Source organism: Eurosta solidaginis, chromosome 5 (assembly GCF_040869045.1).
Source record: "Eurosta solidaginis isolate ZX-2024a chromosome 5, ASM4086904v1, whole genome shotgun sequence".
Taxonomy (NCBI): domain Eukaryota; kingdom Metazoa; phylum Arthropoda; class Insecta; order Diptera; family Tephritidae; genus Eurosta; species Eurosta solidaginis.
The window spans coordinates 117,838,163-117,863,848 of record NC_090323.1 but is presented as its reverse complement, the minus strand read 5'-3'; the positions used below and the strand labels follow the sequence as shown (position 1 = coordinate 117,863,848).

General features: G+C 39.3%; 1 protein-coding gene and 1 pseudogene across 13 annotated transcripts in view; one reads left to right on the top strand and one right to left on the bottom strand.

Annotated features, from left to right (window-relative positions):
• Positions 1-17,648, bottom strand: part of LOC137253031 (alpha-tubulin N-acetyltransferase 1-like) — a 783,286-nt gene extending 765,638 nt beyond the window's left edge. For 6 of the 13 annotated variants that reach the window (XM_067789271.1, XM_067789279.1, XM_067789276.1 and 3 more), the window contains exon 1: positions 17,452-17,648. The gene's annotated coding sequence lies outside the window, so the exon portion shown is untranslated. The remainder of the gene's footprint in view (positions 1-17,451) is intronic. The other 7 variants (XM_067789269.1, XM_067789270.1, XM_067789289.1 and 4 more) reach the window with 5 other exon arrangements.
• LOC137254264 (tRNA (adenine(58)-N(1))-methyltransferase non-catalytic subunit TRM6-like) lies at positions 1,025-25,686 on the top strand (annotated as a pseudogene).

Below are 25,686 nucleotides of genomic sequence, written 5' to 3'. Positions count from 1 at the left end.
TATTAGGTTTAAAATTATAATTATAACGGACTGTAATGCATTTACAATGACCATTAAGAGAAATGAAGTTCCCCCTAAGGTTGCGAGATGGGCTTTGTTTCTGCAAGATTTCAATTATGAAATTGAACACAGAGCGGGAACTCGATTGAAGCATGTTGACGCGTTAAGTAGGGTGTATTTTTTAATGTTGGAGGACTCGCTAAAGCACCGACTTAAGCAAGCACAATTAAAAGACGAATGGACAAAAGCAGTTCGCAAAATTTTAGAAAAAGGCGTGTATGAGGACTTTTATGTGAAATATGATATCCTCTCTCAGAATCCCCAAAAAGAGTTAATAGCAGTACCAGCAGATATGAAAGAAGAGGTCATAAAAATGGCACCTAGGCAAGGGCATTTCTCGACAAAGAAAACCCAAGACTTGTTAGAGAAGGCGTTTTTCATACCTCAAGTTAGTGCTAAAGTAGGGCGGGTGGTGCGAAGTTGCATTGAATGTATAGTAAATGAAGCAAAGTTAGGAAGGAAAGAATGATTTTTGAATACTATTAATAAGGGAGATAAACCGTTATGGACGTATCACGTTGACCATGTAGGACCACTAAAAACGACTAGCAAATTGTATAATTATATATTTGTGGTTATAGACGTATTCAGCAAGTTTGTGTGGCTGTACCCCACAAATAATATTGGAGTGGACGCAGTAATTGACAGACTTCAGAAACAAGCACCGATATTTGGTAACCCAAAACGTATTATTTCTGACAGAGGAGCTGCTTTTACTTCAAATTTGTTTAAAGAGTATTGTGAGGGTGAAAACATTTAGCATTTAATAATTACCACCGGAGTACCACGTGGAAATGGACAAGTAGAGAGAATGCATAGGATAGTAGTTCCTATGTTATCGAAGCTGTGCACAGAGACACCAAGCAATTGGTACAAGCACATAGACAGAGTACAACATTTTATAAATAATTCACCTTCACGAAGCACAAGGCATGCTCCATTTAAGATTCTAACGGGACTTGATATGCGTATGGCCAATATGCCAGAGCTTCAAGAACTTTTGGAAGATGCAGCTTTAGATGAGTTAAATGGAGATCGACAATTAGTTCGTAATGAAGCTATAGAAAATATTTCTCGTATGCAGCAGGAAAACCGTAGATCATACAATTTACGTAGAAAACAAGAAACGGGTTATGAAATTAACGATTTGTTAGCTATAAAAAGAATCCAGTTTGGCAGTGGACTAAAATTAAAGCCGAAATTCCTAGCTTAACCATGGTAGATATGAAGTCGAAAAGGTAGGAAATTCCGAGGGACCGGGGAAGACATGTACTGTGGCGGAATATATGAAAAAGTGGACTAACTCATTCGGGGTCGAATGACGGACTTTTCACTAGTACTATTAACAACTTTACTGATCAGGTATAGAATATAGCAATCTTAGATTTTAAACTTACGTTTGCTTTGAATAGAGAAAAAATAGTACGATTCAGGCAGCATATAAATTAAGATCGTTTTACATATTCATACATACAGATCACCAAATTTTGAAAACCGAATTATAATCGCAATACTTAAATGAAATAATGTTAATTTAATATTGTTAAATAAAGCGAATTAAAATTATCTAAAACTTTATATTTGGATAAATATTCCTATATATATATCCTACACGTCTGTGAAATGAAAATGAAATTGTGATATTTTAAATTTATTGTGAAATCAAAAAATATGTAAACATATTAATAATAAATATCAATATAAATCTAATTAATGCCTTTGGCTTCAAGTGTCTTGACTACTGGCGATAGGAGAGATATCTTACGATAAGAATCTCCTATGTTAGCGGGTTTCCCAGGCTTTAATAGCGGAACCACCTTGACCATTTTCCATTTTTCCGGGATGACGAAGGTGGGGGCAAGTTGAAGACATGCGCTACATAATTATATCTCTCTTTACATAGGTTTTTAAGCATCGGCATGGCTATGCCGTCTGGGTTCACTGCTTTAGATGGTTTAGCATGAACGATGGAACCCTCAACCTTGTTGTTCTTGTTGTAGCGATAAGGTTGCTCCTCGAAGACTTTGGGGAGTGTCAACCTCTTTGGCGGTGATGGTAATTAGGAACGCGCTGAATTTATGCTTGTGTGCGCGTCTGTTGGCCCCCCGTCTAACTTTGTCAACCGTAGAATGCATTACATAATGTCTGCAAAAAGCGCTCGTGCATTTTTTCGCATCCGACAGCACTTTATCGCCAAAGGCGATGGAGATTTTGTCATTGTGCTTAGACGGATTCGATAGGGACTTTACGGTGGACCAAAGCTTACCCACACCGGCAGAGAGGTTACAATTCTTTAAATGCTTCTCTCATCTCGCCTGTGTGTTCATCTACAGGCAATCTGATGCGTTGGTTTATATCCCTTATTTCGGTCGCCGGGGTCCTGAAGGATTGCGCTACACAGCCACTTGAATCTGGTATTTTAGTCGCCTCTTACGACAGGCATACCTACCGCGGGTATATTCTAACCCCGTAACCCGCTGGGGTATGGTCGTGCTGTCTTATTAGGTCACGTTCTCTCGATAGAGTTGCGGGCTCCGCCGGAAAATGTGGCCGGATTTCCGGAATTCTTCCGGCGGGAATAAAACCTGCCGAGGCGGGGATTCAAGGGGTTGTGTAGCGCAATATATAGCTTCTCCAACCCAATTGTCAACCTCACATTCGAGCGGCGAATCCCGTTTCACTAACAGACGAGGCTCTGGCGACCCCAAGCTCCTCATGGAACTTGGGGGTGGGGAGGGAGGGATGGCCTGCAGGTTCAATGTGGCCATATAAATCGTTCCCGAGATGGTCGGGCCAGCACTTTAATGGTGCTGTGTTACCGGAGCGTATCGGATCTGTATCCGACAAAGGACCATCACATCGATAAAACTCCCCAAAGCCTTCGGGGAGTAACCTAATCGCTACAACAACAACAACAACAGGCGGATTCACGTTCCTTGCGGAAAGCACGTTCCCCTTGGCGGGCATCAGTCGAGATAGGGAGGGCAGCAAAGCGATTGTCTGTAAAGGATTTGTAATCATCCCTTTTTCGTTTCTTAAAGTTGATGGAAAAGTGCGGTTCTCAGTAATGCTGAAGTCGGCAGATCGCTCGAGCAAAAGGATTATAGGCAGGAGGTCAGATGCCAATGTTACCATCGGCTGCTAATCGACGCAGTTTACTAGTCCTGCGCTTACGATGGATAGATCTGGCGAGCTGTGACAGCTTCCTACCATACGAGTGGGGGCGTCACCGTTGGCGCAGAGTCCTGGACGCCCTTTGGCGCGTGAACAGCAAGGAGCCACAAAAGATTTATAAAAGCTACGAGGATGTTGGGTTTTGGGGTCTAGCCCAGAACATCCTGTCCGATACAACCATCCCTTGCACGTGACACACTGACAAGGGTGTATTGTATTGTATTGTATTTATTAGGCAATTCATCCCAGCACAACAATTTGGCAAAAATGATTTTATAGTGCTAGTCGGTAAAAGGCATAAAATAGGAACAATTTAAACTTGAAACTTAAAGCTAATGACTATGACTAAGAAAAGGTTACAATAAATAATCTATTTAATAAATAATAAACAAACGAATTATAGAGTACATTTGCTCAGAAGAAATCAGTATTTTAATTGTCTAGGTTATTATAGAAACTTGTTAATTCTTTATTGAAGAGCAGAGCATTGCTTATAAGCCTAAGTCTAGAAGGGAGCGAGTTCCAAAGACGATGTGGAAGGAGAACAGATCTAGACGACTGGAGAAAATTTAGCCTCCGATACAGATAGTCAGGTTCCTTCATATATATTAATTTATGTAGCGTATTGAGCGTTTTAAGTTTAATAAGGTTATCGAAAGAAATGTTTAGCAACCTGTAAGCATGGTGAGAGACGTGGTCAAGTCTTCTCAATCCATAGACGTATCTAGCAATGTTGTTATAAACAAAATTAAGTTTCCTATTACATACATAGTCACAATTACAGTAAATATCACAAACATAAAGGAGCGTAGGTATTAAGTACGCTTTTGCTGTTAGTAGACGAATATGTAACGGAGTAAAATATTGTGTAAGCCAGTGTACGAAGCATCCCATACACTTTTCCCACTGTGCGGAAGATGTGATCTTTCCATGTCAAGGTTTTGTTAAAAACTACACCTAGATTTTTTGCCGTGTCAACGTATTCTATAATAGTGTTGTCTAAAGTTAAATTTTCCATTCCACTTTTATCTAGTGACCTTCTATGAATGACTACACATTTCGACTTCTTAGGGTTAAAACATAAGCCGTTAATAGAAGCCCACGTACCAATATGACACAAATCATAATTTAAGTTATTAATACACGAACTGGTACGATCAGTAGGACAGCACATATACAATTGTACGTCGTCAGCATAAATGTGAATATTACAATACTTGAGAACACAAAATAGCAGGGGACCAAGGATTGAGCCTTGTGGGACCCCTCTTAAAACACTGACGAAGTCGGACTTTCTGCTACCAACACTTACTACTGAGTTCGGTCGGCCAAATACGATCTGATGAGGGCTGTTGCACAGTTGGAGAAATTAAATAGGTTGTCCAGCTTCTTGCAGAGAACGGTGTGGTCGACCCAGTCAAACGCTTTTGAATGGTCGAGAAGAGTTAGGAAAGCAGTAAAATTTTTGTCAACTTGTTCTCGAATATCCTCTATCACCGATAGGAGCGCCGTTTTACAGCTACGATTTGACCTGAATCCAGACTGGGAATCTGTGAGAAGTTTATTATCCTGCACATAAGTATTTATCTGGCAGTGCAAAATTCGACCTTGGAAAGGAAAGGCAGAATAGCTATAGGTCTATACTCCTTGTTTTGCTTGGGGATTGGTATTACCTTAGCAACTTTCCAAAATTTAGGAAATACACAGGACGTTAGTATAGAGTTAACCAAGTAGGTTAAGTGAGGAAGGAGGAAGAATTATTTTTAAAAATTTCGGAAATATACCATCAAACCCCATAGCATTAGACTTTACTGAAAGAATAGCTTGAACGACATCACAATCATCGACACTAGCAAACTCAAGAAGACCAAAATCAACATTAGCGCGAATACAATAATTGTCAGCACATATATTGTCAGTTAAGATTGGCAGATTTACAAAATTTATATTTATCTCGTTAATTTCTACATCAGGGAGGACAGAAATATCACATTTGGATTTTCCGATATCAATATCTTTAATCGACTTCCAGGTTTCCTTCGAACTCAAAGCAGCACTAAATTTGTTATTATAAAATGTCTGCTTAGCTGACCTAATGGCTTTGTTTGCAGCGATCCTAGCTGCTTTGAAGCAGTTGTGAGCACTCACAACTTTCACGAAAAATAAATCCAACAAAGAAGAATTTGAGTCAGTAAAGTGTGTAGGTGAAGTTAAGTTGGTAGAAAAAGTCCAAGAGACTCCATACTTAGCTTTAGAGTTGAGTCGACGAGAAGGTTGGAGTTGAAATCCCCAGCGATGATTATATTATCATAGCTTATTAGTAGAGGCTCGAGAAATTCAATAAATCCAGAGAAGTCAACTCCCAGATTAGGTCTGTATGCACAGCCGATAATAAGCCTTTCATTATTTACAGAGAACACGTCTACGAACACATATTCGACAGAATCACTTGGACTAGCACTACAGCAACGTTTACAGGATAAACTACTTTTAACATATATAGCAACACCACCGCCATGACCACGTCTATCAGCCCTGAAAAGTTGATATCCATTTAGTTGCACCAAATCATTTTTGTGACATGAAGAAAACCAGGTTTCGGAAATACATATAACATCTATATCAGAGCCTTCAGATATGAATCTCAATTCATCCAGTTTTTTATATAGGCTTTGCGCATTGAGATGGATGACTTTGAGCCCTTTAGTACGTTTGCTGAATACGCCCAGCAGTGTTACATACACAGTCTTTGGAACTAGACAACCTATATTCTAGGACCATCACTATTTATGACATATAAAGAATGCTCTGCGATGCGTAACAATAAAGACAACATAAATGAATGTTTACAAGTATGTTAGGGAGAGATAAAGACCGGAAACGAAGAGACGGAAGAACTTAAGTAATATACCATACATAGAAATTAATTTATTGATCATTATTCGTTGGCGCATCATGATCTCGAAAGGAACTAGCGCTTTCTTCGCCGGTATTCTCAAGACGCTCTAGAAAATCCAAGCTATGTATTGCTTCACGGCTGTCGTTGGCTTTTCGTCTGATATGTACCAGACCCATCTTAGAAAAAACCGCTCCTACCTTTCTTTTCTTCTTTAGACGGATCGCTGCCTTGAAGATCGCATAGTTTTTCCTGGACAGCGAAGCATTTACATAAATCGGAGCATTTGAATTTATGCCCACATGAACTAATTGCAGACCCTTGATGTTTGGATTGTTTTGGCGCCTAAAGGTGCCTATACATTTTAGCGATCTGTTTTTGTCTGTCAGCGACTGAAATTTGATTATTACGGCCGGATCTGTCACGCTGTTGTCTAGTTCCGTAGTCGAAAAATGCTCATTATAGGAATTGGTTGCAATCTAAGGGTGGAACAGAGGTGATGAAAGACACGTGTTAAGTTTTCTCCTTCCTTAAAGGGAATTCCGTGTACATGGACTTCACTTGCGGCAATACGCATTGATTTTGAGTGTTTTTACTTCCTCTTCGAGACAACCAACGAGCTCGAACACGCTCTCCAGCTGAGTAACTCTTGCACACTGACCTCTTTAACTTATCCCTTATTACCTTTTTGACGCTATCAACATCGTTATTAAGGTCGTCACCACGACGCTTACCATTGACTGGATCCATGGTGTTCGAAAAAAAACGGGCCAAAAATAATGCTCGAAAAAACTGGGTGGCAGCTCTAACGCAGCTTAGATTATTATGACGCAAGCTTTTAGTATAGACGCAAACCACAAAATAAAGCTGGAAGCAGAAACAAACTTCAGTGACTATAAAACTTTTGGCGGGAAAATACACAGTTGGTGAAGGTGGAAAAAAAAATCAAGTCGACTGGCAACAACAAAGCCAATTGCAATATACTGCCAAGTTAGTAAAGTTGAATTGGAGATCACCTGGATAGAGGATCTTATTTTCCACAGATAAATGTCACGTTTGTTAATGTTTAGAAGAGGGTTGTAAGAATTAAGACTCACAATAAACAATGAATTTGAAAATTTAAGGAGGAGCACAAATTACTTTGGCTTTCACACAGCAGGGATGCCAACGATCATCCACCGTGACCGTCCTAAAAAGATTTATTTTCCGGCATACGCAGCAAAACCATTTCTCAGGACCGGGGTCAGGTCCAGGACCCGGATTGGGTTCAATACCTTCCTGGAGCAGGAGAATATGGCGCAGTCCCGCTGCAATGATCTGCTGGGAAGATGACAATTTGTGGTGTTAAAGTGCTGCTGTGAAGAACTTGCAATGGCAAAACGAAAACCGGTGATATCATAGAGCATAGTCCAACCACTCTGGAAACACTTAGCAATACAGATATAACGGTGAGTAAATTTCGAAGTAAAGAATTCAGTATGTTTGCAGAGATTTTTCCCGACTAAGGGCTGTCATTACAGTGTAACCCCATTTAATTTATTGCGTTCCTCCCACAAATCTTCAGCCTCCCAGCAGATACATTCAGCGGGACTGTGTCATAGTCTCCAACCCGGGACCTGTACCTGACCCCGGTTGAGATAAATGGTTTTGCTGCATCTGCCGGAAAATAATCTTTTTAGGACGCTCACACTCTTGTCAGTGTCACGTGCGAGGGGTGGTTGCATCGGACAGGATGGCGTAGTCTGCGCCTTAGCGCCCCCACTACCTTCTAGCAGCACTTTATCGCCACCTTTATCGGACCTGTACCTGACCCCGGTTGAGATAAATGGTTTTGCTGCGTTTGCCGGAAAAGAATATTTTTAGGACGTGTCAGTGTCACGTTCAAGGGATGGTGGCATCGGACAGGATGTTCTGGCTAGACCCCAAAACCCGAAGTTCTCGTAACTTCCATAAATCTTTTGTGGCTTCTTGCTGCTCATGCCCAAGCCCGTCCCGTAGTCTGCGTCTTAGCGCCCCCCCCCCCTCTACCTTGTAGCAGCCCCGCTGCTCAACAGCCACAACAAGTACCCGCTGATGCTCGCGCCCTTTGGCGCTACCAGCTCATACGACCGCTCCTACTCATAACTACAATCTCCGTAGTAGAGTCGGTAGCAATGCCGAGCAGGTCAGAAAAACAGACACTTAGTCCCTACCACCTTTTGCACCGTTTGCCAGCACAGAATATATATGTATGCGACATCTGCCCAATGCAGCTCCTGTCTTGGACGGTGCCACTTTCCTAGATATTCTGGTCTCAGGGACGGCAACCCCTGACGGGTTTCATCGCGCCATGCTTCCAGGCAGCAAACCCAACTACACCGGGTATCCCAATGCTAACCCAGGGACGTCCAGCCCCAGGGCCACAACAGCAACTGCATCCTGGCCTCCCTCAACGCAGGCGTAGTCACCCGTCACTTAGCCCCTTCTGCAGTTAAACGGGTTAACTGGGAATATCACGGAGATAGTTGATTTCATGAAGCGGCATAACATCCACATTGCTGCGATCCAAGAGATCAAATGTTGTTGTTGTTGTAGCAGTGCTTCGCCCCACCTAACAGCCGCGACCGATCACAAATTGCCATCAATATCCTCTAACGGGAGTCCAAGGAAACTTGCAGTTTCAACAGGGGTGGACCATAATGAAAGGGGTGTTAGAGGCGTTGGTTCCACATTACAATTAAATAGATGGTTGGTGTCATGTGGGGACACATTGCAAGCGGGGCATACATTTTGTATGTCGGGGTTGATTCTGGATAGGTAAGAGTTTAAACTGTTACAGTATCCAGAACTAAGTTGAGCAAGGGTGACACGCGTTTCCCTGGGGAGTATGCGTTCCTCTTCCACAAGTTTTGGGTACTTTTCTTTGAGTACTGGATTCACCGGGCAATTCCTGACATAAAGGTCCGACGCCTGTTTGTGGAGTTCACCAAGGACCTGCTTGTGTTTTTTTGCTTCATACGGCTGGGTTCTCAGGTGCCGTATTTCTTCAAAATGCTTACGGAGATGACTCCTTAAGCCCCTAGGCGGTGTTGGCTCATCAATCAGATGTCTGTTTGGATGCCCAGGTTTCTGGGTATTCAACAGGAACTGTTTGGTTAGCATCACATTTCTCTCCCTGGGAGTATTCTCGCCTCATTATGTAGATGGTGTTCTGGGGTCATAAGAAGACAGCCCGTGGCGGTTCTGAGAACCGTATTTTGGCAGGCCTGTAGCTTCTTCCAGTGGGTAGTTTTTAGGCTTGGCGACCATATAGGGGATGCGTAGAATGCAATCGGCTGGCCAATTGCTTTGTATGTGGTAATGAGCGTTTCTTTATCTTTTCCCCAGGTACTGCCAGGAAGGGATTTGAGGATTTTATTACGGCTCTGGATTTTCGGTACAATTGCGGCTGCGTGCTCATCAAAATGTAGATCCTGATCAAACGTCACACTCAAGATTTTGGGGTGTAGAACAGTCGGTAGCGTAGTGCCGTCGACGTGGATGTTCAAAATGGTCGACATTTGGGACGTCCATGTTGTAAATAAGGTCGCGGAAGATTTAGTCGGTGATAATGCCAGCTTTCGCGAGGCGAAAAAACTGGAGAGATCAGGGAGGTAGCCGCTTATTCTGTTGCAGAGCTCATCGATCTGTGGGCCTGGGCCTGTGGCCATTATTGTGCAGTCATCGGCATATGAAACGATCGTGACTCCTTCTGGTGGTGAAGGTAGCTTAGATATGTAGCAATTAAACAAAAGTGGGGATAGGACACCACCCTGTGGCACCCTAGGAAAACGCGAGTCCTCTAGCTCAAATTCGATCTGGATACTGTAACAAAGCATATGTCCTGCTTGTAACGTGTCCCCACATGACACCAACCATCTCTTTAACTGTATTGTGGAACCAACGCCTCTAACACTCCTCTCATTATGGTCAACCCCTGTTGAAACAGCAAGTTTCCTTGGACTCCCGTTAGAGGATATTGACAATTTGTGATCGGTCGCACCTATTGAATGGGGCGAAGCACTGCTACAACAACCACAACAACAAGATGCAAAATGTATGTCCTGCTTGCAATGTATCCCCACATGACACCAACCATCTCTTCAATTGTAATGTGGAACCAACGCCTCTAACACCCCTCTCATTATGGACCACCCCTGTTGAAACTGCAAGTTTCCTTTGACTCCCGTTAGAGAACATTGATGACAATTTGTGATTGGTCACAGCTATTGGATGGAGCGAAGCACTGCTACAACAACAACAACAACATCTATTAAGGAACTCGATTTACGAAATCCAAACTGACTATTTGACAAGCCACCTGTGCTTTTAGGGGACTGCATCAGACGCTCGCTAATAATACATACGTTTGAAAGTATTTCCTATTGCGATTTCAAAAATATTTAAAAAAAATAAACTTTGTGTCTCGGTAATTAATTAATTAATTAGAAAAAGTTCAAATTATTATTTAAAATTTTCAGTTACTAAAAAATAATAAAATAATAGTAATTACAGTGTTCCAAACAAGACAAAACGAAAATACCCATACCACAAAAATCGTGGGTTACGGGCAAAAACCCGGGTTTTCATAAATTTGGACTTCTGCGAGCCTAGAACTTTCTTGGCTATAACCCGATTTTCAGATAAGTGTAAGAAGACTTTTAGACCTTTCCAATGATATATATATCAACTAGGAAAACACAACACAACTGTTTATTTCATTTCATTTATTGAAAAAATATATATTGTAACGAATTTAGTGAAACACCGCTTATTTTACACCTTCTACTAATGTTCGTATCGCTAAACTGTTGAATAAATAACTCCAATTTTCAATGATGCAAAATGGTCTTTTTTAGACTAATTTGAAATTACTTCACAATAACAGTTCTACTTCACAACCAATAGCGTTCTTAAATCAAACTGATTACGGACTACTCAGCGTCTGCTGCTTTTATACTCTCTTCCCAAATGTCTAGACGTTTCTTCTTCTAGAATCCTCTACCTGGTCTTCAGCCATACGAGGGTGTGTTTGTAGTGTGTAACCATATGCGTGTGTACATATATGTGAGCGAAGTAGTAGCTGATTTTGACATGTGTTTGTGAGTATCTCTCTGCTGTTTGTATGTATGTGTGTACATGATGATTAATTTGTTTACGTACATACAAGTGTGGCAGCTTGCTTTATTGTTGTTGTGGCTTTATTTACTTAGTATCAGATTAGTGATGTGAGTATCACTTAGTGTTACTAATATTCGTCACAATATATCGAGCCCTTCCCGCAATTTAAGTGTAACCAACAAAAAGTAAATTTAACAGTAGAAATAAAAATAGACTATCATGAAATTTGGTATGTGTATAAAATATTACTTGAGCCTACAATTAAGACTTCGGTTTTTGACCGCACTGTACCGAAAATCCTGTTATTTGTACTTACGTTTTTTTTGCTGGTGCTTTGTATGGAGTCCACGGGCATCGTGGTATGCCCAGGCAACAGGTAAGCTAATTGAATGTGTTTTATGTTAGCAGCCTTCTCTAAGAAATATATTATCATTGCTTGCATAGCTCTGTTCCTGTTCTGCCCAACACAACTATCACAATATAGACTTATATCAGAATGAGTCACCCTTTCATCAGATATACGTCCCATTCTCTTTGCTTTTCTTTGGTCCTCTAAGAAAATTTTTTTGCTTTATCTCTGTCCCGTATGTGCATTTTATGTCCCTCAGTTTGTTGTAAAAGGTTTTGTGCTTCTCTGTCCGAATTCTTATACTTTTCACAAATAATGCATTTGTCCTTTTTTGGCAAATGGAAGCCTATATGGTATCCATTTTTGAAAATGGTACGAAAAACTCTTAGGGATAACTAAGCTTGCTCCTGTTGTTGTTGTTGTAGCGATTAGGTTACTCCCCGAAGGCTTTGGGGAGTGTTATCGATGTGACTTTCAGGCCATCCCTCCCTCCCCACCCCCAAATTCCATGAGGAGCTTGGGGTCGCCAGAGCCTCGTCTGTTAGTGAAACGGGATTCGCCGCTCGAAGGTGAGGTTGACAATTGGGTTGGAGAAGCTATATATTGCGCTACACAACCCCTTGAAAGCTTGCTCCTCATTTGTATTTATCAAGTGCTACGTGTAACACCTATACAAAGTTGGCACGATTCGAAAGTACCGTTGAAGATATACCTTAGTACTTTTCTTCCCACAATAGTGGGAAGGAACTGCTGGTAAGTGTTCAATGAATGAGGACGTCTTTTTTTGGTCAGGCAAGAGGTATTTGAAGAGTGATGTTTTTTCTAACACATATTAACGTGTTTTGGGAAATATTAAGTGTAAAAACTGCTGACAAACTTTAAAACGCCTTTCGTTATAGGTAATGAAATATGCATAACTCCACTGTTTTTACTGTTTTTTAGGCTATCTGATGTTCTCCTTTGAACACATTTCCGGGTCATGCACGATAGAAGCCAATCTCTTTATCGTATCTTGTTGCCTAAGCCCCAAAAGTGTTCATTTAACACCAACCGATCTTGCTCACTAAGGTTTTAACAACACTTGTTTCCACACTTTTTACCTACACAGGGATTTGGTTTAACTTCATACAGCTTTCGTTTTTTACCCCGAAGTCTTTTAGGAAGTTTTCGTTTCTTCTTGTACCCTCTTGTTCCAACGCATATCTCGTTTTCTAATTCCCCAGAATATGTCTTTTCAGACTCAGTATCGCTATATGGCACCAGTGAGTTATTCTTGATCGTTCATTGGTATAAAAACACAGTTTTTTTATTTTATTTTAAAGATAATATAAAATAATTGATCACCTTATTTTGTAAAAGCTCCATATTAAAATAATAAAACAATTTTATTGGATTTCACGAACTCAAGCAGAAATGATTTGTATCAAACTAAAATATATATTTTCGTTTTCAGCTATATTTTTTTTTTCCTGGTTGATTAAATCATGCATATACAGTATAATTGCAACAAGTGCTTTGCGAACAATATAAATATTCACGATAAAAGTGAAAATAAACATTACTCGTAAGATACCACAGAGAATCACTTTTGAGGTAAGTAGCAATTTGCGGTCACAAAAAAGTAAACAAACCTCAAAATTCACTTACACTAAAATTTATTTTTGATTTAGCTTGATAACGGTACTATTCTCTATTATAAAAATTTGTGAGATGATTGAAATCATGCAAAACTATCGGTTTTCAGCAAAAAACTGATATCTGTATTTTTGTTGGTTACACTTAAATTGCGGGAAGGGCCCGATATATTATTACAATAAGATCATGTATGATCTTTTATAGCACAACAGACATTAAATAACAGGATAATAATAAAACATTCAAGCTTTAAATTTAAAACATTAACCTAACCTATTTAAGGTATATAAAATAAAATATGATGGAAACCAAAACAGAAATGCTCATTACAATTCAAAAAGAAAAGGTTAAACATTAGCAAATAGTCGCTCCCAACGCTTACGAAAGACAATTAGGAAAATAAAAATGACCTTAGTATTGAAATCGGTTATATGTAAATATACAGAAAGCTTGCAATAAGTTCTTTTCGAAAACAGAATTGCTAGTTGGGTACCAGAATACTTAAAATAATAATAATAATAATTGACTAGAAGATATGTAGTTAAACTCTGTTTCGTATCAAGACATTCATTAATGAAAGAACGAATATATAACATTCTTAAAGTTGCCTTCACTTAAGCTATTGCGAATTGAGTTCGGGATGGAGTTCCATATGCGGATAGCATTGACAAAGAATAGCTCCTCATGGAACTTGGGGGTGGGGAGGGAGGGATGGTCGGGCCAGCACCTTAATGGTGCTGTGTTACCGGAGCGTATCGGATCTGTATCCGACAAAGGACCATCACATCGATAACACTCCCCAAAACCTTCGGGGAGTAACTAATCGCTACAACAACAACAGGACACAACATTTAAATTTCTGAACCGATCCAGGTGGAGAGTATGTGCTGGGAAATGGTGGCGCTGGGTGAGGAAGTACGATTATACTGACAACAGTGTTCCAAACAATACAAAACGAAAATACCTGGGAAGCCATACCACAAAAATCGTGGGTTACGGGCAAAAATAGGGGTTTTCATAAATTTGGACTTCTGCGAGTCTAGAACTTTGTTGGCTATAACCCGATTTTCAGTTCCTCTCCGAACAATGTAAGAAGAGATTTAGACCTTTCCAATGATATATATACCAACTAGGAAAACATAACATAACTGTGAAAATTTTCCAATGAACACTTTTTTGGGTTCACAATTCTCTTTAGTAAAACTTTTAATTTATTTTGCAAATATCTCTTGACAGACCTAAAATTTTTGAAACCGTTTTCGGATTCACTATCCTGGACACAAAACGCATCTTTTGATACCCCTCTTGATATTTTTGGACGCGTAGTAAGAGTGTCATGCTGTTGTTGTTGTTGTTATAGCGATAAGTTGCTCCCCGAAGGCTTTGGGGAGTGTTATCGATGTAATGGTCCTTTGCCGGATACAGATCCGGTACGCTCCGGTACCACAGCACCATGGAGGTGCTAGCCCGACCATCTCGGGAACGATTTATGTGGCCACATTAAACCTTCGCCATACCCTCCCTCCCCACCCCCGTGTCATGCTGTCGTATAGAATTGCTATACTTTTTTCCATTCACATAACAACTTCCCTGTCTCCATACAATTTTTGTTTAATTGAAGTTAGGGTAATAGTCTAGTTGAGGGTACGATGAGTTTTAGCACAAGTTGTTCTGGTGCAACACATCAAGGCCCATACGCGATATCACACAATGACAAATATTCGCTTCCCACGGCAGCCGGTTCTTCGTTCCGGAGCGACTCGGGATTTTTTTCCCCGACCAAGGGTTGTCATTTCAGTGTAACCCAATTGAATTTGTTGCGTCCCTCCCACAAATAGTCATCCTCGGAGCAGCTCCTTGCAGTTGAACTACCTCCTGCTCCGGAAAGGCACCTAACCCCGGTTACAGGCTGTGGTTCTGCTGCATATGTCGGAAAAGGAGTTATCTTAGACGCTCATACGTTTGCCAGTGTGTCACGTGTAAAAGATGGTTGCATCGTTCGGGCTGTTCTGGGTTAGAACCCAAGGTAATTGTTTACTTTAACTCACAACTGCTAAAACCCGACCAAAAATATCGGGAGGTGTCAAAAGACGCGTTTTGATCCCAGGACCACGAATCCGAAAGCGGAAATTCAAAATATTATTTCTGTCAAAAGTTATGGTAATAGTCTAGTTGAGGGGTCGACTGCTAATACGCTACAAAAATATCGAGAGGTGTCAAACGACGCGTCTTGACATCAGTATTAATAATCCCAAGGCGGAAAATAAAAATTTTAACGCGTTCAATAGATATTAACAAAAAACCGAAATAAGACCCGCGGGTACCTCCGAAACCGGGGGTCGGATCCATAGTATTTTTGCGCACAACACCTTTTTGCGTTGGCGGCCTTCGGCCGCGATTATAAAAAATAAGGTAATAGTCTAGTTGAGGGGTCGACTGCTAATACGCTACCAAAAATTCCGAGTAAGGTGTCAAAAGACGCGTATTAATCTCGAGAACAATAATCCGAGGGCGGAAAACAAAAATTGTATCTCTGTCCGAAGATATGGTAATAGTCTAGTTGAGGGGTCGACTGCTAATACGCTACCAAAAATATCGAGTGAGGTGTCAAAAGACGCGTATTAATCTTTAGAACAATAATCCGATATTTTGTAGTTGAAGTTGGCGATATCCATGTGGTTGTTGTAATGTTGTAGTACCCACAAAAAAATTGTGTACGCAGAAGGACATCACCATGGCGGTAGCCACGGTTATACCACACACCCGGAAATTGTATCTCTGTCCGAAGATATGGTAATAGTCTAGTTGAGGGGTCGACTGCTAATACGCTACCAAAAACATCGAGAGAGGTGTCAAACGACGCGTCTTGACATCAGTATTAATAATCCGAAGGCGGAAAATAAAAATTTTAACGCGTTCAAAAGATATTAACGAAAAACCGAAAAAAGACCCGCGGGTACCTCCGAAACCGGGGGTCGGATCCATAGTATTTTTGCGCAGAACACCTTTCTACGTTGGCGGCCTTCGGCCGCGCTTATAAAAAATAACCCTGGGCTACGCCATGCCAAGTCCGGGTGTGTGGTGTAACCGTGGCTACCGCGACGGTGATGCACAATTTTTTTTGGGGGTACTAACACAACAACAACCACATGGAAATCGCCAACTTCAACTGCAAATATCTCCGGACATGGATAAAATTTTTCTTTTCCGCCATCGGATTGTTGTTCTCGAGATTAATACGCGTCTTTTGACACCTCTCTCAATATTTTTGGTAGCGTATTAGCAGTCGACCCCTCAACTAGACTATTACCATTTTTTATAAGCGCGGCCGAAGGCCGCCAACTCAGAAAGGTGTTCTACGCAAAAATACTATGGATCCGACCCCCGGTTTCGGAGGTACCCGCGGGTCTTTTTTCGGTTTTTCGTTAATATCTTTTGAACGAGTTAATATTTTTATTTTCCGCCTTCGGATTATTAATACTGATGACAATACGCGTCGTTTGATACCTCTCTCGATATTTTTGGTAGCGTATTAGCAGTAGACCCCTCAACTAGACTATTACCCTCTCTTGATATTTTTGGTAGCGTATTAGCAGTCGACCCCCCAACTAGACTATTACCAAATTTTTCTTTTCCGCCTTCGGATTATTGTTCTCTAGATTAATACGCGTCTTTTGACAACTCACTCGATATATTTGGTAGCGTATTAGCAGTCGACCCCCAACTAGACTATTACCAAAGTTATTTCCAAAAAACCGAAAAATGGCCCCGGAGCGCTCCGAAACCGGGAGTGGGATCCATAGCATTTTTGCGCAGAACACCTTTCTGCATTGGCGGCCTTTGGCCGCGCTTATAAAAAAATTACCCTGGGTGGTTCAAACACCGGTTTGGAGACCAAAACTATATCCGCACAAAACACTTTTACCGGTTGAAGCATTTTGGAGATCTTCTAGGCCTATACAAGTCCCAAGACATGTTTACTTCGCGGATATTTTCTAATTTAATTAAATTGCTGTAAATGAGAGTATGAGCGATAGGCATTCGTGTATCCCAGCAAACTTATGTTCTCTGTTCAACATCGAATTTCCACAACTTATTAGTATATTTCCCAGAAATTTGGTATTTTTCCTGTAGGGTTACTTGTACATAGTAAATAAAAAGTGTCAAGGTTTGGTATAAAGTTTCCAAACGTTTTTACCTTATACTAAGAATTCATAAAAAAATTATTTTATTCAGCTTCAAAACAATACACTATAGCTACGTTCCATTGAGACTTGAGCGAGATACAGATAGAAATTTAACATGCAAATGCAACAACAACGTTGTGATCATGATATTTATCTGGTTCAATTTCTGATCCGTATAGCAGTTCTGTTCGTTTCGTTTTCTGTAGTCGATTTTTTGACAGCTAACCACTTTTGAGTTGGTAGCACTCATGGCTCAACTATATGGTTGGCTCATCTCTACAGCAATAACATACCTTTGTTCACATTGGCAAAATTAGCGTGTTGGTGTTGGACGAATGGAATGGAATGAAAACATAAAACTTAGCAGCATTTGTAAGTAGTAAGAAAATGTTCTAAATTCGTTGGTATCTTTTTAAGTGTGCCATCTCTTTCTGACAATCCCTACTCCAGCGAAATGAAAAAAATAAAATCAGCTGGTGAGATGAGCCAACCATATAGTTGAGCCATTGTAGCGCTGAACTAAATACGTGTACATTTGTGTATTCATAAAAGATCTCGCCATATTTACAAGCAAAAACACTGAAAGAGTAAACAACTTGAAGATGATGTAAGGAAAATAAATAGTTTGCTTACGTGTGAAACTATTTAAATGTTAATAATTATGTCAGTATCTTAAAATTTTGTGTACGTTTCTTCTTATTTTCTACAAAACAGATGTTTTATATTAGTGCTGCCAGCTCTCATAAAGTTGATCCAGCCCGTTCCAATGAGATTTGAGCCAGAGCCAGAGCTCGATAAACCAATGGAACGGCCCTTATTTCTCTACTTTGCTTTGTTTCATTTTATTTTTACCAACAAATCACCTGGAAGATTGCGCATTGTGCATGTAAACATTAGATCAGCTTTTTTTTTATGACGTATGAATTGATTCTTTTCCTTTAGCTCTTTTTTTATTTGCTTTTTTTTTATACGCTCAAAAGTCAGCTATTACCACGGTTACCACTTTGGGTCCATTTGGACCAAAAATGGGGGAATATTTTGAATAAGGTGCCACGATTTTCAAACTTTTGTTGATTTGTTGGGGTAGAGGGGGTCCTAAAAATCACAAAATTATCATCCGCAGCTCTAGGAAACTCTTAGTTTATGAAAGATAAGCTTTTTAATTTCCAACTTTAGTAAAATTTCAACTTAAGTCCTGCACTTAAAATTCGGGTCGCACATGTCGATAGCGGTATCAAAAGACGCGTATTTGCGTCATGATTCAGAATCCGAAAGCAAAAACTATATTTCTTATCTCGTTTAAAAGTTATTAGCGGAAAACACGTCGGTACTATTGTCGCTTTTTTCGTTGTTGCAATTAAACAAACGAAAACAAATGAAGGTGGTGAATACTGTTGCCAGCTCCGCAACAATATCTTTTTATCTTGGAAAACATTATAAGGTGGTGGCACGTCGACATAAATGCAAACATACACTATCAATGTATTTTGTTTTGTAATTCTCTGAATAATTTGGAATTAATGTATTTAATTCGAACAATTGCAGAATACATAAATTTGTCCAAAAAAAAAAATAATAAAATAAAAAATCGGACTTTATAGAGATTTTTATGCTGATTCCAACGGTAATTCTGCGAAGAACACCTTTGTGCGTAGGAGGCCTGCGGCCGCGCTTATAAAACATAACCCTGGGCTACGCCATGCCAAGTCCGGGTGTGTGGTATAACCGTGGCTACCGCCACTTGCGTGGCTTAACCCAACAAAAGTCCTGGAATACCTTGAACTCATTGTGCTGGGTGAGAAAGATTGCCTTCACTAGCTCTCAATATCTCTCGGTATGCTTGAATTAAGTAAGTGGCAAGTAAAAAAAAAAAATAAATGTAAGGCGCGATAACCTCCGAAGAGATCTAAGGCCGACCTTCTCTTCCAATTTGCGTCGTGCTCCTCTTGATTTTCCCTACAAATTGGCCGGACGGGACCTACATATTTTATGCCGACTCCGAACGGCATCTGCAAGGCAGATGAGTTTTCACTGAGAGCTTTTCATGGCAGAAATACACTCGGAGCGCTTGCCAGACACTGCCGAGGGGCGACCCCGCTTAGAAAAATTTTCTTCTAATTAAAAACTTTATTTCTAAAATTTTGATGTTGCTTTGCCCGGGGTTTGAACCCAGGGCATACGGTGTGGTAGGCGGAGCACGCTACCATCACACCACGGTGGCCGCCAAGTGTAACGGTGCGACCCGAATTTTAAGTGCAGGACTTAAGTTGGAATTTTACTAAATTTGGAAATTAAAAAGCTTATATTTCATAAACTAAGAGTTTCCTAGAGCTGCGGATGATAATTTTGTGATTTTTAGGACCCCCTCTATCCCTACAAATCAAAAAAAGTTTGAAAATCGTGGCACCTTATATAAAATCCAATCCGGAAAAAGGTTACATATAATTTTTGCTAAAAAAAAACACACCCGATTATCGGGGGTTACATACGAGTTATTATAATTATAAATTATTATAATTATTATATTAGTCGTATCCCTAAGGTAATCAGCTGTTTATCGTTACGACGGTAATGCCGCGCCTAAATTATTTCCTAGGTGAAATGTCACTGTTCTCGTACTTTTTTTATTGACGGAGCATTTTTTTGGGGTGTGAAATCCATTGAAGTAAATTCAAAATTATATGTTGGTTAACCAATGTGCTGAAAATTATTTTATTTTAATTGAAAGGCAGAAATACTTCTTGAAGGCGATAACTTTATAAATGAACAACGAATGAGATAAACAAATTTTGTGTTTATATTCAGCTTTTGAAGCAAAAGCAAACAAGATTTGATTTTGGAAGAAATATTTTGTGTAAAATTATCCCCGTAGGTGCTAGCATTAACCCCTGAGGCCTGGTATCAGAACTCACATTTACTGAATCTTGGCTATGATAAAAAGTTTAAACGTTATGAGAAAAAGTAAGCATCTATAGAAATAGAACTAACAAAATTGCTTAGTTTCATTTATGCTCTACTGAGTTTTCCACATAGTTCAACCAGAACGAAAATTTTTGAACCGTTCCTTACTAAAACTTAACTGCGCTATACATTTTATTTCATTGCAACCAACAACATAATGCTAGAACTAAAAGTTTTGGGAGCAACTCTAGGTTCACAACGTTAAGTTGGTGAACGACATACACTTATTCTAGAAATGTGAAAATATAATACAATGAACTACATTATATTTTTGTTTGTTCCTTGAATTAAAGCAAAGTATTTATTATGTCCAGTAAAATTTTATATAGTAAAATATGGAAACATCCTAAAGTTTTGTATTTTACAACGAATACGACCTCCTTATATACCAATAAAATAAAACAAAAATTTTGTCCTTTTTTTTTTTGAGATATGGTCCTTTTTTTCGGTGAATTTTGGTACAAATATTGTGGAATATATATAATTTTTGCAGGGAAATATAAAACGTTTATGCAAATCTGAATAGGTGTGATAATTGAACAAATTTTTCGCAAATCCATTGTGGAGGTCGAAAGCTGGCTGATTCCAAAATTTAATAAACACCGCAAATACCCTACAAGAATACTGACTATCATATGACTATCATCTGATTGTCAGCAATGTCAACCTAACGATCAGCGCCTCATACAAACTTTCTATCACGAACTTAAGGGGACTTGCGCAAATGTGATGTAAACAACTGTGTACGTGTGAGTTTTTGTCTCCTTCTTATACACCAACATGGCCTACTGATTAAGTATATAGCCGTACTGCTCACTCTCATTCCTTTTCCTGGATCAGTGATGACACCGTAACTATCAAAAAGTGTCATAAATGATAGTTTACTGTAGATATCAGGTTTGACTGCTATACTATCATAAATGACCATTGTTATATTCCGCCAAAAATGAAACAATGATTTTTGCTTTTTGTTTACTTTATTTCATTACGTTTTTAATTTTGTGATAAAATCATACGTGTTTTTTATTTGTTTAAAATAAATAGTTTTATAAGAATTCGAGTTCAGAATGTTCAATTTAAATTCAAAAAATAACAAAACAACAGAAGAGCGCTTTCCTCATGCGGAAACACATTTAAAAATGAATCACCACTAACCACTATTATTTTTCGCGTATAAATTTTTTGAGTGCGCCCCATACATTCCGACAGCTTTTGGTATTTTTTAATATTATTTTCGATTTTTTTTCTTTTAGCATGGAGCTTTGAAATGCTCTCTTTTTCATTTTTTAAACTTATTTTTTATATGGTTTTCGTCGGTTGAAAATGGCGGAATTTAAAAAATAACAAAACAACCGTGATAATCATTTGATTGTCATATGACAGTCAGTAGTGACAACATGATTAAATGGGATAAACTGTTCTCGCATACATAAAATTCCGTTGAGAATTATGTATCTATCTCACATGCATAATGGTATCTACTGTATGTTCTTTTGTTCTGTACCAGGTGTCCGAAGCTTTCCCAGTTTGAGTCCTTTTTCATGATTATAGGCTGTCGTTGGGAACATGCGGACATGCGTGAGCGAACAAAGGAACATACATAAATTTGAGTATCAATGTTTACATCATCGCAGGATCAGCATTGTCAATTACAAGTGTGAGTGTATTAGTAAAACTATCAGCGTTTCTTGTAGGGTATTTAAGTTGATGGTATTGGGTATTGCGTATTGAGGTTTATTCTCTAATAATTAAATCGAGATTTATATATACATGAAACATAAAATTAGTTTTGTTCGTACAAGAAATAATCGTGATTTGCAACTTACTTGATATTGGACTATTACGCTCCACAGCCAGCAATGATCTCAACTTAAGTTAACTTGAATGCAAAAAATTACTTATACAATGTAGAAAATTACCAAGAAAAATATACCGTTGCGGGCAGTGTTGCGTGTATGCATAAAACAAGAAGGCAGGCTTGACGAGAGGGGAGGTGGAAATGGGGGGATTCCCCCCGGGCCCGGGGTTTCTCAGGGGCCCGAGATTTAGAGGTACTAAGACATTTTTTTTTAATTCAGGAGTCTTTAGTTGTTCCATGTGCAAATTTTAAGCCGAATTTCAAAAACAACTTGATAATGATTTTTTATCTGGGCCCGAGGAGACAATAAAAACATCAAACAAATTTGTATGTTTACATGAATCCGAAATCGTAAAATTTTCGTGGTGACACTGATAAAGGTTCATTTTCAAAAAGTCTTCCAACATTACCACCAACTCTGTATCAAGGTCCAGATTATCTAAACGACTTCGATATCGGTACCGTGAATAATGAGTTTTGCGATCTGAAGAAGTCAACGAAATAGTTCGTCGAGGTCATCAAAAGTGTCCTGTTATTTTTCCACGTGATTGTCAAGACGAGGCATTTCCTACCTCGTTGTTAACAGAATCTTGCTAAATGGAGAGAAAGTGGAGCGTGACTGCTGCATAGAAATTTTATATAGAATTTTGGACACTATTTTATTATTGGATGAAAGAGGCCTAGCTTTCAAAGGCGAAATTATATATCTTGGTGAACGAAACGATGAACATTTTTTAGGCATCTAAGATCTCATAAGCCAATATGATCCGATACTTAGAGATCATTTGGAGAAAGTTAGAATTTCACAACAGTAGCACAAACGTTTACATGTTCACTATCTTTCCCCAGATATTCAGAACGAGTTTATAGAAATTTGTGCAAAACACGTGAGGGAAGCTATATTAGATCAAGGTAAGAAAGCCAAGTATTTTGCTATTATTGTTGATGCTATGCCTGATGCTAGTCACGTTGACTACGTTCATTTTCCGCTAACTCCATTTCAATTCGAAAGTAACAAATTTTACAATTCTGGCCAGAAAATCGCTGATCTAATTTGCCATACTTGATTGAAGATTGTCATGCGCAAGGGTACGATAACGGCGCCAATATGAAAGGAGCTTACAACGGAGCACTACGTCACATTCTCGACAAAAACTCGAATGCTGATTACTCGCCTTGTGCAACCCATAGTCTCAATTTATGTGGTGTTGATGCTGCAGAATGTTGTGCGGCTGCAATTACTTTCTTCGGAGTTGCACAAAAATGGTTTACTATTTTCAGCAGCACTCCACAACGATGGGACATCCTCAAAAAAAAAATGTACCGAGCTCTCTTCATAGTCTTTCAGACAAAAGCCAAATTTGACTGCGCAAGCATACGGCGATGTTACCGGCATTCTCAAGTACATCAACAAGTTCGAATGCATCTTGCTGTCCTCAATTTAGTTCAAAATACTGACTACCATTAATGAAAGAAACGTTGCCCTCCAAGCTAGAGACGCCATCATAGATGTTGAGGTTCGACATCTAGATGCCTTATTAGCTGATTTGAAGTTGATCAGGAACCAATGGGAAACAATTTTAAACGAATGCAAAACAGTTGCGATTCAATTGAATATCTCGCTAAAGTTTTCGGGCATTCGAAAGAGAAAACCCAAAAGACGTTCTGAAGATAATTTAAATGAGATGATTACGGATAACTCAGAGTATGATTTTAAAAACAATACATTCCTGGTGATCGTTGATTCGGTAATCACTGGCATTACTGAAAGATTTGCAGCTATGAGAAATTTGAGCGAGACGTTTTCCTTTTTGTGGCAATTTGAAGACATGGATGAAACTACGGTTCGGGCGAGCGCAGGAAAATTTGTCGAAAAATACTAGTCGGACATTTCTCAAAGCTTAGGGCCGATTTCACCAACTCGACTAAGGCTAAAACTTAGTTGTGACTTAAGTTAGTCCTGATTTGCGGCTTAGTTTTTTTTCGGTTTCACCAACTTAGTTACTTAACGAAATTGACATACAACAACCCTATCAGCTGTTTTATACATAGTAGTATTTTTTGCTACTCTTTAATTTCACGCAACCCAATCCATTTGAAGTATTGTCAGTTACGGCTGTCAGTTGCGTATTGGCAACTTTTAATAAAATTATAATAAAAATAATAACATTTCATATGCGGGTGTAAGCGGTTTTGGTAGTTATTTAATGTATGAGAGTGGTACAAGTGGTTGCTACCTGCAAGCCTTCTGAATTCAATTGGCGCTAACACTGAGGCGACACTTGTGCACATGCATCCAGGTAATGTGCCACAGAAGCAAGCAATGAAAGAGTAACTAACACGTTGTATCTCGGTAAATTTATATTCGGTGCTGCGAGAATACTATCAAGAGAAGGATCAACAGGTGCCCGAGGCCGCAACTGAGCCAAGTACATCCATTGAAGAAATAGAGCCAAGCAGTAAAAAGCAGAAACTAAGCGAAGATGATGCGGATAAGTAACATTGAATAAACGATTAGACAGGCTTGATCTGTATAAAAATATTGCCAAAAACACTTGGAGAATTCTCCAAAGCCTTTCTGGTCTTGTTTACAGAACGACCTAAATTTGTATGCTTAAAAACCTCGGACAGGTTTTCGCCATTGCAGCACAATAAAACCTTGCTAGCTGTAATAACTTCAAGCACTGTTACAAAAACAGCAGCGTCCCCTAATAGGGACAGCACCGGCGATTATAGCGAAACAAATAACCCATCTGCAACAGTTCCAGCAGCACCGGCGCAGAAATGGCAGATAGAAAACTGGCGTGCATGTGAGTTAATGCGCGTCAATTTTGATGCACTTGTCATAGCAGCAAAGGAACACCCAAGTAACATCGTGCAAGCTTTATTACACTTTGTAAAACCTTCACGCCCAATAGTGTTGTACAGTCTTAGCAAGGAATTGTTAATGGACTTGTATGTAGAGCTGAAAACCAACTCTAATGTCACAAATTTGCATTTTACTTGAAATTGGTTACGTTACTATCAATTATTGCCCAATCGCACACATCCTGAAGTAAATATGAATGGTAATAGTGGTTACCTCTTGACTGGTTATAACATAGGCTAATATTCTTAGTTTATTTATAATGTGTAAACAATTATATTCAAATTAATAATATATCGGACGAATATATACCACGGTTTTAAGTTGACTTTTGCTGTAATTCTTTTTAAATTGGTTTTACTTCCTTTAATTGGAAATAAAATCCACATTCACACCGTTTGGGTGCACCCTTTTCCAGCCACATCCAATTAACATAGCGATTACCCTTACCTAAAAAGAATGGTTGCAAAAAACTAAATACAAAGCATAGTTGGTTGCTCTTTAGTGCCAGGCCCACGTTTTATGATTGTATCGAGTAGCAAGGGATTTGAGGATTTTATT